The sequence below is a fragment of the Ipomoea nil genome, unplaced genomic scaffold, assembly GCF_001879475.1.
Source record: "Ipomoea nil cultivar Tokyo-kokei standard unplaced genomic scaffold, Asagao_1.1 scaffold3142, whole genome shotgun sequence".
NCBI classification, from domain to species: domain Eukaryota; kingdom Viridiplantae; phylum Streptophyta; class Magnoliopsida; order Solanales; family Convolvulaceae; genus Ipomoea; species Ipomoea nil.
In genome coordinates, this window is record NW_017619570.1 from 865,279 (window position 1) to 878,408 (window position 13,130).

Here is a 13,130-nt window from a genome sequence, read left to right on the forward strand (position 1 = left end):
TTTATCACATAAATATCAAGAACCTCTTTTTAACATCAAGATCATCAAGATCACACATAAAATCATCACATCAATCAACAAGATTATATCACGAATATCATAAAGGAATTCATCAAGACACAAGCATATAGAGGGAGCCAGAGAAGGAGAATATAGAAAGGAAAATTGGTTTTGTTGAGACATGGGTTACCTCTTAGCCTTAATTAAATTTCTTGGATATGAAGGATCTTTATTTAAGATTTCTTCTTTCTTGATTTCTCCTATGGGAATTCTTGGGAATTCTTGTGTGGTGAAAGTTATTGTGGTGTGAGTTCTAGGTGCCTCCTATGTCCCTATTTATATATCTAGAAGTCATAATTAGGGTCTAAATGGTATGGGTTTGCCAATTCTATTCCTTATAGGACTAAGGAGTTGGTTTTAGGGATAAGGGCCCATGGACTAATTAATGGGTTTTAATTCCCTTTTTAGGGTAAGTAATTAGTTAATTAATTTGGTTTAGGGGTCGTAACACGGGGTGTTACACTCTCCCCCCCCCCCCCCTTACAAGAGGCTTCGTCCCCGAAGCCGGTGTGTGGATCCATTCCTTCACCCTTGGACGTCACGCATTTTGGCCTCCTGATTAGGAACGCGGCCCCCACGTGTTGTCTTTGCTGGGGTAGATTGGATTTCTGGTGAAGTGGTGATTTGGAAAGTTCGGGTCTACCTTGGTTTCCTGCTCCTGAGCTGGATGCCCCGCGAGTGCCCAATACGGTCTCGATTGCTGCCACCCTTTGGTCCAAAGCGCGTGTCGCACAGATTAGGGACGAGAACCCTTCGTCCATGATTTGGTTTTGCCGGGTGAGTTGTGCGAGGATGCGCTCATTGACGGATTCTTCATTTTAGCCCCTTGGGTCTCCTATTGCTCGTGCGGGTGCTGGTGGATTAGGCTCGCTATCCTCTTCCTGTTCCTCATTTCCCTCCAGTCCCCCATACTCTTGCATTTCCCGTTTAAGTTTCTTGTTGGAGATATCCAATTGATCAACCAATTCCCTCCTCTCCTCCTCGGGTTTAAGGCAAATCTCCTCGAGGGTGATGTATTGTCCCCCTTCGATGTAGTAGATGTCATTGCGACGGAGGTTCTGTGCATTGAAAACCATGCCGCTTACGGGTTTGGCCTCTGTGTGGCCCAGGTCCACTCCCTTTTTCTCCATGATCCAACTGAGGATCATCCCGTAAGGTAGACTAAGCCGGTTGCTAGTCTTGCAAAACTCCATGGGTTTCAACATGAGGGCTGGTAGGTTGAACTTGATCTTGTGTTTTAGGAAGTAGGCAAAAGTACTCTCCAAACTTCCCACATCCTTGCTTTTGTTGTTCGTGGGCAACAAGCTATCGGTCACAATCATGACTAGTATCTTTTGTTAGACAGTTAGCCATTTCTTATTTGGCCGGGTGACCAAGGTGAAGCCTTCTTCGTTTCCTAGTAGGTACCCAAGGTAGTCCATATACCCCGTGCCTTGGGTACCAATCCATCCCTTTCGGTTGTAATCCGACACACCTATGATGGTTAGTTTTAGGAGTTTGGCCAAGCGGCCCTCGAAGAGTATTATCTCCTTGTCCCGGACTTTAGCGGTGATTTCCTCTTTATCACCCGTTTGACGGCCACTAAGTGGTAATAAAACTCTTTCACTAAGTCAGGGTACTTATCCCCTTTGATGGAGAGATACGTATCCAAGAGTCCTTGAAATTTAAGCATATCGACCAACTCCGGAGAGAATTGGTCGGGTTCGAGGGCTTTACCTCCGATTACCGTGTAATTGGCGTCGTTCCATTCCAGGGTTCGGATGCCAACGGGCTATTTCGGCATTATTGGAATTCTTCTTGAAGTTGTATTTTTTCGGCGGCGTTTTCCGGCGAACTTTCGGCGGTGCTCCGGCAAAGACCTTCGGCGACGCAATTTCTCCGGCAGTGAAGGGCTGTGCGGTCTGGGGTCGACGGCGAGGTGCAACGCCTTGGGTGGAGCAATTGGCAGCGGGGGGAGGTCGGGTGGCGTCCAGGCGGCTCGCGACAGTGGGAGGTCGACGGGCGGCGGCCGGGCTCGTGGCGGTGGCGTGTGGCGAAGTTGACGGCCGGCTGTGGTGGCGTCTCGTTGGCGGGGAGCGGAGCGGCGATGGGTGGTGGTGCGGTGGTAGGCCCGTGGAGATGGGGTGATGGCGGCTTGATGGTGGTGAGGAGAGAGAGTGTGGGTGAGGGAGAGTGTGGGGAAGAAGAAGGGTTTTTCATTTGGGGGTTTTTGTGGGTTTTGGGTATTTGCACCGGTTTAAGAAGGGAGTGTCCCCTTGGGGTTTTAAGAAACACTCATGGTCTAGTGGTTAAGGGTTTGGTCTTATAAGTGGAAGGTTTAGAGTTCAATTCCTATTAGTAACATTAGCTTCCCTTGTTATGCCCCCTTTTTGGGTTTCCTTTGTCTTTTTCCTTCTTTTGTCTTCTAGTGGTAGAAGGTTTGACCGGTCTTCTTTGTCGGACTTTGGTGACGCGTGAGTTCCTGGGGTAGTCTAGTCCCTCTTTTTATGCTGAATTATTTCGATTTTATTTATAATAATTCCGAAGTAGCTAAACTAAACAAGTAACTTTACTATAAGGGTGGTTACAATGGGTTCATTAGTCTATCCTAAATAGAACTCGTCTTCTTGGTCTTCTTCCGTTTGGTTAGTGGGATTTTCGTCTCGTGGGGCTGTGTTTTCTTCGTCGAGGATGCCCTCATTTTCGAGTTCGGCTTGGGTGCGGCTCATGACGAATACTGTTCCGGGGGCACCGTAATTTCCCTGATTGTTCGTGCCTTCGCGTTGGCCCATGGCTGTAGGGCGTGAGTTTGAGGGTTGAGTGCAGTGGAAGGACTTGTGTCCTTCCTTTCCACAGTTGAAGCATCGCAAGGGATTTCCCATGCAGTCCTTGCCTCTGTGGTCCTTCTTGCACCTTGGGCATGAGAAGCCCTTTGTACTGGTTTCGTTGTTTCCCTGGGGCGGCCTTTGGCTGGCTGGATTGCTTGGTCTGGTGTTAGCGTCGTTCCTTAGTCTTTTCATAGGAGGTGTCCCACCTCCTGTGTTCCTTTTTCAAATCTGCTCCTGAACCCCTCGTTGTAGTAGTTGGATTCGGTAGAGGTTGGCGGCACTGGAGTAAGCCTCGTTGAGGGTCCGGGGTCCGCTTATCACTAGTGCTTTTTGGGCTTCGAAGTTGAGGCCCGATATAAATCGTTCTATCTTGGTTTCCTCTGTGGGGACCAATTCTGGTGCGAAGTGTGCTAGTTCGAGGAACCGTTTATGGTATTCCATGACGGTAGTTGTTCTTTGCTTTAGGTGGAGGAACTCTTCGTGCATGGATGCCCTTATGTGTGCTGGGTAGAATCATTCTCGTAGTCGTGTTTTTAGGTTTTCCCAGTTGAATCCTGGTTCCTATTTGTAAGTGGGTCCCTCGTGGATCCACCAGAGGTCCGCCTCGTGTCCAAAGTAGAACGAGGCGATCTCTACAAGACGCTCTTCTGGGCATTCTACCAACCCCAGAATTTTGTCGAAGGTTCGAATCCATTCCTCAAGGATGGCGGGAACTTCTTCTCCCGAAAAGGTGGGTGGTCGATGATTTGAAACTTGTCGGGCGACCTCTGTGTTTGTATTTGGTGGAGGTGGTTGTGGCCTGTTGTTGCGGAGAGCTACGTCGCTCAGTGTTTGGGCGACTTGGGTTAGTTGTTGCAGGGTTTGAGCCAGGGGGTCGTGTGTGGCGGGTTCCGGAGTCCTTGATTGTCTTCTGTTTGGTGCCATGATGCTGATCTATAGAGTCAAATGTTCATAGTAAACGTCGAGTCAGAGTGATGTGCCCTTACCTTGATGCGATATGCAAAAGGGGAGTTCTTTTAAATTAGGTGTGGATTAGTGTGAGGGAAAGTTTAGTGGTTTCACATTCTCACCGCGCGTCCTACGATTCCTAAGTCCTATCTTACTGAACTCCTAGAGTTCAAGCCTAATGTCCTAAAATCTGGTCTTAAGAGTCTTATCCTAGGGTAGAACTTAGGCTCTGATACCAACTATAACACCTCGAAATTTTTAAACTTTTAAAGCTTATATAATAAAGGTGAATTCTCATTAAATCCCAAAATCAACATAAGAGTGCGGGGTGCTATGCCACATCTGAGCTGGAAAACTCAGATGCACAGGCTAAACTAACTAATCAACCTCAAAGCAATGTCAATACATAATCATGGCACGCAGGCCGAAAGGGAAACTAACTAATCTACGCTCCGGTTCTCCAGCGCGCTCCGGTGTCTACTCATCTGTGCCTGAAAGCCAAATATATCTGTTCAGTGAATGATGCTGGTAACCCACTCTAACGCGTTGAAGAGATATACTTAGGGAACTCTAGCTTTAAAATCAGGGATAGACTCGGCAAGTAGGGGTAAGCACATTCAACCATGATAAACAGTTATATAGACACAACACCATAAAGAACATGTATCTAAGGTTACAGTTTACTTTCAAATCATCCACATCATCATTCAATCTTCATTCAAATCACACAAGCACACCTTGATGGCGCCACGGGACCAATCACATGCCCCGAACATGAGGGTTTGTGCATATAGCACTAACATGGTCCCGCAGCAACTACCTCATACCGCAGCATGAAGGGGTTGATCGCAACCAACCGTACAGACTGCCAATAGCTCGACAGCGGATCACAGCCCTACACATCGTTGACGCGCTCAGTCGGTGGACTGCGATCCTCTTTTGGGGACTACGACCCTACACACCGTTGATGAGCACAGTCGGTGGATCGTAGCGAATCAAGCCCTATACACCGCTGAGGGACTCAGTCGGTGGGCGAAGATCCTCGGAGACTACCACCCTACACACCGCTGGCCCTTCACTCGGTGGATCGTCGCCGACCATAGCTCTACACACCGCCTGATCACTCATTCGGTGGGCTATGGCCTTCCTCAGGCTGGTGGACCTACACACCGCTGGCGCGTCTAGTCGTTGGACCATCCGCACACGAAGCCCGTGGGCTGTAGCCCAAGAAGTGAATCACTGACCGCAGCCAGGAAAATGAACCGCAGCTCATAAACAATCAATTTGACCGCAACCAACTTCTGAACCGCAGCTCAGGAACAACCAATTTGATCGCAACCATATTGGGGAATCATGCATCACAGAACACATTGTAGCACATAATAGCACATTGGGAAGGGGGAGACCTATAAATAAACTTACGTGTGATCATTCACATACTAAGAGTAGTCCTAAGGGGTTCATGCATTCTTCTCCTAGGCCAACGGGTTACCAATTCACTAGCATGCAATTCCTAAGACTCTTTTACCTACGAATGGCACCCGAAACATCAAACTAGACTCAAGCACGACAAACGGGGTCCGTTGGGACACAAGGGGAATGGGAACATCAAATGGGGAAACCAAGGACCCGGGGTGGGTAACAGACCAGCGGGTAGCCGGTGGGTGGAGGTCACCCGCCGACTCCCCGCCGGCGATGGTCTTCCGGACAGCGGGTTGCAGGCGGGCAGACGTCTGCCCGCTGGCTGCCCGTTGCCTGGCGGTGATTCTCGGGCAGCGGGTAGGTGGCGGGTACCCCTACTGTAACACCCCAGATTTGAAAGACTTTTAAAACTTATATAATAAAGATAGAATCTCATTAAATCCCAAAATACGATACAAGGAGTACGGGGTGCTATGCCACACCCGAGCTACAGAACTCAGGTGCACAAGCTAAATTCTAAAACCTCAATCAGTATCAATACTAAATCATGGCACGCTGGCCGAAAGGGAAAACTATCTAAGCTACGCCTCAAGCTTCTAGCGCGCTCCAGTGATCTACTCGTATGTGCCTGAAAGCCAAATATATCTGTTCAGCGAGAGATGCTGGTAACCCACTCCAACGCGTTGAAATACAATACATATATATATATATATATATATATATATATATATATATATATATATATATATATATATATATATATATATATATATATATATATATATATATATATATATATATATATATATAGATATACGAAAAGTCATTTTGAAGCAGGAAGATATATCCTACGAGACTCTAGCTTTTAAAACAGGGATCGACTCAACAGATAGAGCTAAGCACAGACAGCAGTTATACCAAGCATATACAGTTTACAACAGGCAAGACAGGTAAGATAAGCACAATTAATAATTATAGTTCAACATATACGATTCCCAGTATAAGTCCCATAGTCACATCCCCAAGATACTCATAACAACAACTCATCCATACCTCATCACATAGCACACTTTGTTGGCGCCACAGGACCAATCGCATGCCCATACATGAGGGTCAGCGCATATAGCTCTGACACGGCCCCGCAGCACCCTGCCTCGTATCGCAACACGGAGGGGTCGATCGCAACCGACCGATGAACCGCAGCTCATCATAGTTTGATCGCAACCAAACAGTGGACCGCAACCAGGAAATATGAACCGCAGCTCATGTAGAATGTTTGATCGCAACCAAACGGTGGACCGCAGCCCGAGAGTGTAAATCTGACCGCAGCTAGCTTCTGAACCGCAGCTCAGGAATAACCAATCCGATCGCAACCGAATTGGGGTATCATGCACACATAACACATAGCAAGCACATGCAACCCACATTAACACATTGGGAAGGGGGAGAAAACGTATAACAAAACCTATGCGTGATCCTTCACATACTAAGAATAATCCTAAGGGGTTCATACTTCTTTCACCTAGGTCAACGGGATACCAATTCAACTAGCATGCAATATATAAGACTCATACAACCTACGAATGGTACCCGAAATATCAAACTAGACATAGGCACGATGGACGGAGTCCGTTGGGACACCACGGGGATCGGGGGAACATCAAACGGGGAAGCCAAAATCCCAAATTGGGTACAAACCAGCGGGTAGCCGGTGGGTGAGGGGTCACCCGCCGGCGGCACTGTTCCGGGCAGCTGCCCGCCCGCCGGCTACCCGCTGCCGGCGTTGCCCAAATAGGCCGCGGGTAGGTGGCAGGTCCCCTACCCCCACCTACCCCCCACTGACTCTTTTTCACCAAAAACGCCCCGGGAACCTTTGTGGAACCCGAAACCATGCTTAGACACTTTCAAACGCAATTGACAACACACGTAGACAATTAACGGATCAAAATCAAGAAACATATGGCACATAACCTATCATGCTTTTCTAAACATAATCAACACCCAATCATGCGAATTCCCACCCAATATACCAAGAATAATAACATACGAATTCCATGATATACCTAGGGTTCTAATTATTTTTAAATCAACAAGAACACAATTCATCTTCCAAAATCAAGATTCGGTAGGAACATCATATAACTATCAAGAACCTCATATAATCTTTAAGAACATCAAGAATACCATATAATTATCAAGAACGTTATATAATCGTCAAGAACACTATAATTATCAAGAACCTCTCCTCATCAAGATCACCCATGGAATCATCCCACCAATCATCAATAATAATATCACAAATCATCAATACACAATAATATGGGGAAATCCTAAGTGGGAAATCACAGCTATGAAAATAAGTTTTGTTGAGACATGGGTTACCTCTTAGCCTTAATTAATTCCTTGGCTATGAATGGTCTTTCTTTAAGCTTTCTTCTTTCTTGATTTCTCCTAAGGGAATTCTTGGAACTTCTTGTGTGGTGAGAGATTATTATGGTGGGGGTTCTAGGTGCCTCCTATGTCACCTATTTATATATTTAAGACTCCTAATTAGGGCCTGAATGGTATGGGTTTACTAATTCTATTCCTTATAGGACTAAGGGCTTGTTTTAGGGATAAGGGTCCATGGTCCATAGTGGACCATATTAATTAATTAAAGAGAATCCTAATCATAATCTGAATAGTAAAAGACCTACTTCCTTTATCCCTAATAGGCTTAAAACTCTTATTTAGGCAAGGGTCCACGGTTCATGGTGGACTTTATTAATTAATTAAAGGGAAACCTAACCCAATTAAATCATATTTAATTATTATTAACGGGATTAATTAAATAATTAATCCGGGATTGAAGGCCGTAACACGGGGTGTTACACCTACCCCCACTGACTCTTTCATCAAATACGCGTCCCGGAATCCTTTGTGGAACCCGAAACCATGCATAGACACTTTTAAACGTAAATAACGACACCACGTAGGCAGTTAATGGATCAAAAGCAAGAATCATATCGAACACATCCTAACATGACTTCTAAACATAAATAACGCCCGAACATGCGAATTCCCGCCCAAGTATAAATCAAGAACATCATAATACAAATGCCCAACCCAACCCAGGGCTCTAATCCCATCCAAATCATCAAAATCATATTTTATCTTTATCATCAAGAATCATCAAGATTTATCAAGAATCATCACATAAATATCAAGAACCTCTTTTTAACATCAAGATCATCAAGATCACACATAAAATCATCACATCAATCAACAAGATTATATCATGAATATCATAAAGGAATTCATCAAGACACAAGCATATAGAGGGAGCCAAAGAAGGAGAATATAGCAAGGAAAATAGGTTTTGTTGAGACATGTGTTACCTCTTAGCCTTAATTAAATTCCTTGGCTATGAAGGATCTTTCTTTAAGATTTCTTCTTTCTTGATTTCTCCTATGGGAATTCTTGGGAATTCTTGTGTGGTGAAAGTTATTGTGGTGTGAGTTCTAGGTGCCTCCTATGTCCCTATTTATATATCTAAGAGTCCCAATTAGGGTCTAAATGGTATGAGTTTGCCAATTCTATTTCCTATAGGACTAAGGGATTGGTTTTAGGGATAAGGATTCATGGACTAATTAATGGGTTTTAATTCCCTTTTAGGGTAATTAATTAATTAATTAATTTGGTTTAGGGGTCGTAACACAGGGTGTTACATCTGTAGCTTGGATCGAATTAGCATGGTTGATTTAAAGGTTGTTTGTGTTAAACTTCGTCAAGCTGATATGCCTCTTTAATTTCTCAGCCATAACATATATTTTGTAGACTTCCGGTAACGGATCCAAAACAAGAACATTAGATATCAAAGCATTGTAATCATCATTTAAACCTTGAAGGAAGCGAATCACCTAATCAACTTCGCGCTCCTTCCTGATCTCGTCGATTAGATCGCATCTACACCTTGGATCGCATTTGAATAGCGGGAGTGGCCTCAAAGTGTTTGTAACACCCCATGTTACGACCCATAAACCAAATTAATTAATTAATTACTCACCCTAAAAAGGGAATTAAAATCCATTAATTAGCTAAAAAGGGGTCCACCATAGTCCATGGGCCCTTATCCCTAAAGCCAATCCCTTAGTCCCATAGGAAATAGAATTAGCAAATCCATACCACTTAGACCCGAATTGGGACTCTTCAATATATAAATAGGGACATAGGAGGCACCTAGAACTCACACCACAATAACTTTCACCACACAAGAATTCCCAAGAATTCCCTAAGAGAAATCAAGAATGAAGAAATCTTAAAGAAAGACCCTTCATAGCCATGGAAATTAATTAAGGCTAAGAGGTAACCCATGTCTCAACAAAACCTACTTTCCTTGCTATAATCTCCTTCTCTGGCTCCCTCTATATGCTTGTGTCTTGATGAATTCCTTTATGATAATCGTGATATAATCTCGTTGATTGATGTGATGATTTTATGTGTGATCTTGATGATCTTGATGTTAAAAAGAGGTTCTTGATATTTATGTGATGATTCTTGATAAATCTTGATGGTTCTTGATGATAAAGATAAAATATGATTTTGATGATTTGGATGGGATTAGAGCCCTAGGTTGGATTGGGAATTTGTATTGTAATGTTCTTGATATATATTTGGGTGGGAATTCGCATGTTCGGGGGTTGTTTATGTTTAGAAGTCATAATAGAATGAATTCTATGTGGTTCTTGCTTTTGATCCATTAATTGCCTACGTGGTGTCGTTATTTGCGTTTTAAAGTGTCTAAGCATGGTTCCAGGTTCCATGGAGGATCCTGGGACGTTTATTGTGTCGTGCGTGAGTCTAGTTTGATGTTTCGGGTACCATTCGTAAGTTAGAAGAGTCTCAGATATTGCATGCTATTTGAATAGGTAACCCGTTGGCCTAGGAGGAAGATGCATGAACCACTTAGGACTATTCTTAGTATGTGAATGATCACACGTAAGTTTATTTATATGACTCCCCTTTCCAAATGTGCCAATATGTGCTACTATGTGTTATATGATGCATAATTCCCCAATTTGGTTGCGATGAAATTCAGTGTTCCTGAGCTGCGGTTCAGAAGTTGGCTGCGGTCAAATTGGTTACTTATGAGCTGCAGTTCATTTTCTTGGTTGCGGTCAGTGATTCACTTCTTGGGCTGCGGTCCACATGGGCCTCGTGTGCTATGGTCCACTGACTGGACGCGCCAGGCGGTGTGTAGGGCCATTAGCCCGAGGAAGGGTGTAGCCCACCGAATGAGTGATCAGGCGGTGTGTAGGGCTACGGTTGGCTGCGATCCACCGAGTGTATAGGCCAGCGGTGTGTAGGGTCGTAGTCTCCGAAGATCATCGCCCACCGAATGAGTCCCACAGGCGGTGTGTAGTGTTTCATCTACTACGACCCACCGACTAAGTTCGTCAAGCGGTCTGTAGGGTCGCAGTCCCCCCCTTTAAAGAGGATCACGGTCCACCGACTGAGCGCGTCAGCGGTGTGTAGGGCTGTGATCCGCCGTCGAGTTCGTCGACGGTCTATACGGTTGGTTGCGATCAACCCCTTCATGCTGCAGTATGAGGTAGGGTGCTGCGGGGCCGTGTTAGTACTATATGTACTAACCCTCATGTTCAGAGCATGCGATTAGTCCCGTGGCGCCACCAAAGTATGTTTGTGTGACTTGAATGATGATTGAATGATAATGTGAATGATTTGAAAGTGAACGGTAACCTTAGATACATGTTCTTTACATTCTCTCTATATAACTGTCTATCATCGCTTAATGTGCTTATCCTTATCTGTCGAGTCTATCCCTAGTTTTAAAGCTAGTGTCTCCTAAGTATATATCTTCCTGCTTCAAAATGGTTTTCATATAATATATATATATATATATATATATATATATATATATATATATATATATATATATATATATATATATATATATATATATATGTATTTCAACGCATTGGAGTGGGTTACCAGCATCATTCGCTGAACAGATATATTTGTCTTTCAGGCACAGATGAGTAGTCCCTGGAGCGCGCTAGAGATCCAGAGCGTAGATTAGTTAGTTTCCCTTTTGGCTTGCGTTCCATGATTACGTATCGACATTTCTTTGAGGATATTTAGTTAGTTTAGCCTGTGCATCTGAGTTCTCCAGCTTAGATTTGGCATAGCACCCCGCACACTTATGTTTGATTTTGGGATTTAATAAGAATTCACCTTTATTATATAAGTTTTAAAAGTTTCAAAATTTTGGGGTGTTACAGTTGGTATCAGAGCCTAAGTTGACCCTAGGATAATACTCTTAAGACCAGATTCTAGGACATTAGGCTTAAACTCTAGGAGTTTAGAAACATAAGATTTAGGAATCATTGGATGCGCGGTGAGATTGTGAGACCCCAAAACTTTCCCTCACACTAATTCACACCTAATTTAAAGAATTCCCCTTCGCTTATCACATCAAGGTAAGGGTACAACACTCTAACTCGACATTACTATAAACATTGGCTCTATAGATCAGCATCATGGCACCAAACAGAAGACAATCAAGGACTCCGGAACCCGCCACACACGACCCCCTGGCTCAAACCCTACAGCAACTAACCCAAGTCGCCCAAGCACTGAGCGACGTAGCTCTCCGCAACAACCGACCACCACCACCTCCACCAAACACAAACTCAGAAGTCACCCGACAAGTTTCAAATCATCGACCACCCACTTTCTCGAGAGAAGAAGATCCCGCCATCCTTGAGGAATGGATTCGGACCTTCGACAAGATCCTGGGGTTGGTAGAATGCCCAGAAAAACGTCTGTAGAGGTAGCCTCATTCTACTTCGGACACGAGGCAGACCTATGGTGGATCTACAAGGGACCCACTTATAGGCAGGAACCAGGGTTTAACTGGGAAAACCTGAAAACACGACTGCGAGAACGATTCTACCCAGCACACGTAAGAGCATCTATGCACGAGGAGTTCCTCCACCTAAAACAAGGAACGACTACCGTCATGGAATACTATAAACGATTCCTAGAACTGGCGCGCTTCACGCTAGAACTAGTCCCTACAGAGGCAACCAAAATAGAAAGGTTTGTATCTGGCCTCAACTTCTAAGCTCGAAAAGCACTAGTAGTAAGCGGATCCCGGACCCTCAATGAGGCTCACTCCAGTGCCGCCAATCTCTATCGGATCCAACTACTACAACGTGGGGTTCAGGAACAAATTCGAAAAAGGAACACAGGAGGTGGAGCACCACCTATAAAAAGAACGAGAAACGACGCTAGCACGAGGCCAAGCAATCCAACTGGCCAGAGACCACCACTAGGAAACAACGAAGCTAATACAGGGAGCTTCCCTTGCCCAAAATGCAACAAAAACCATAGAGGCAAGGACTGCTTGGGATACCCCTGGCGATGCTTTAACTGCGGAGGAGAAGGACACAAGTCATTCCAGTGCACTCGACCCTCGAACTCACGCCTTACAGTCATGGGCCAACGCGGAGGCACAAACAACCAAGGGAATTACAGTGCCCCCGGAAAAGTGTTCGTCATGAGCCGCACACAAGCTGAACTTGAGGACGAGGACAACCTCGACGAAGGAAACATGGTCCCAGGAGACGAAGACCACGCAAATCCACCAGAAGAAAACCAAGAAGATGAATTCTGTCTAGGATAACTGGCGAATCCCTTGTAACCACCCTCGTAGTAGAATTACTTATTAAGATTAGCTACTTCAGAATTATTATGAATAAAGAAGCAAAATCAAAATAATCTAGCATAAAGAAGAACCAACCAAATCTTCTTTCACTAGAAGACAAAAGAAGGAAAAAGCCAAGGAGTACAAAATAAAGAAGACTAATGTTACTAATAGGAATTAAACCC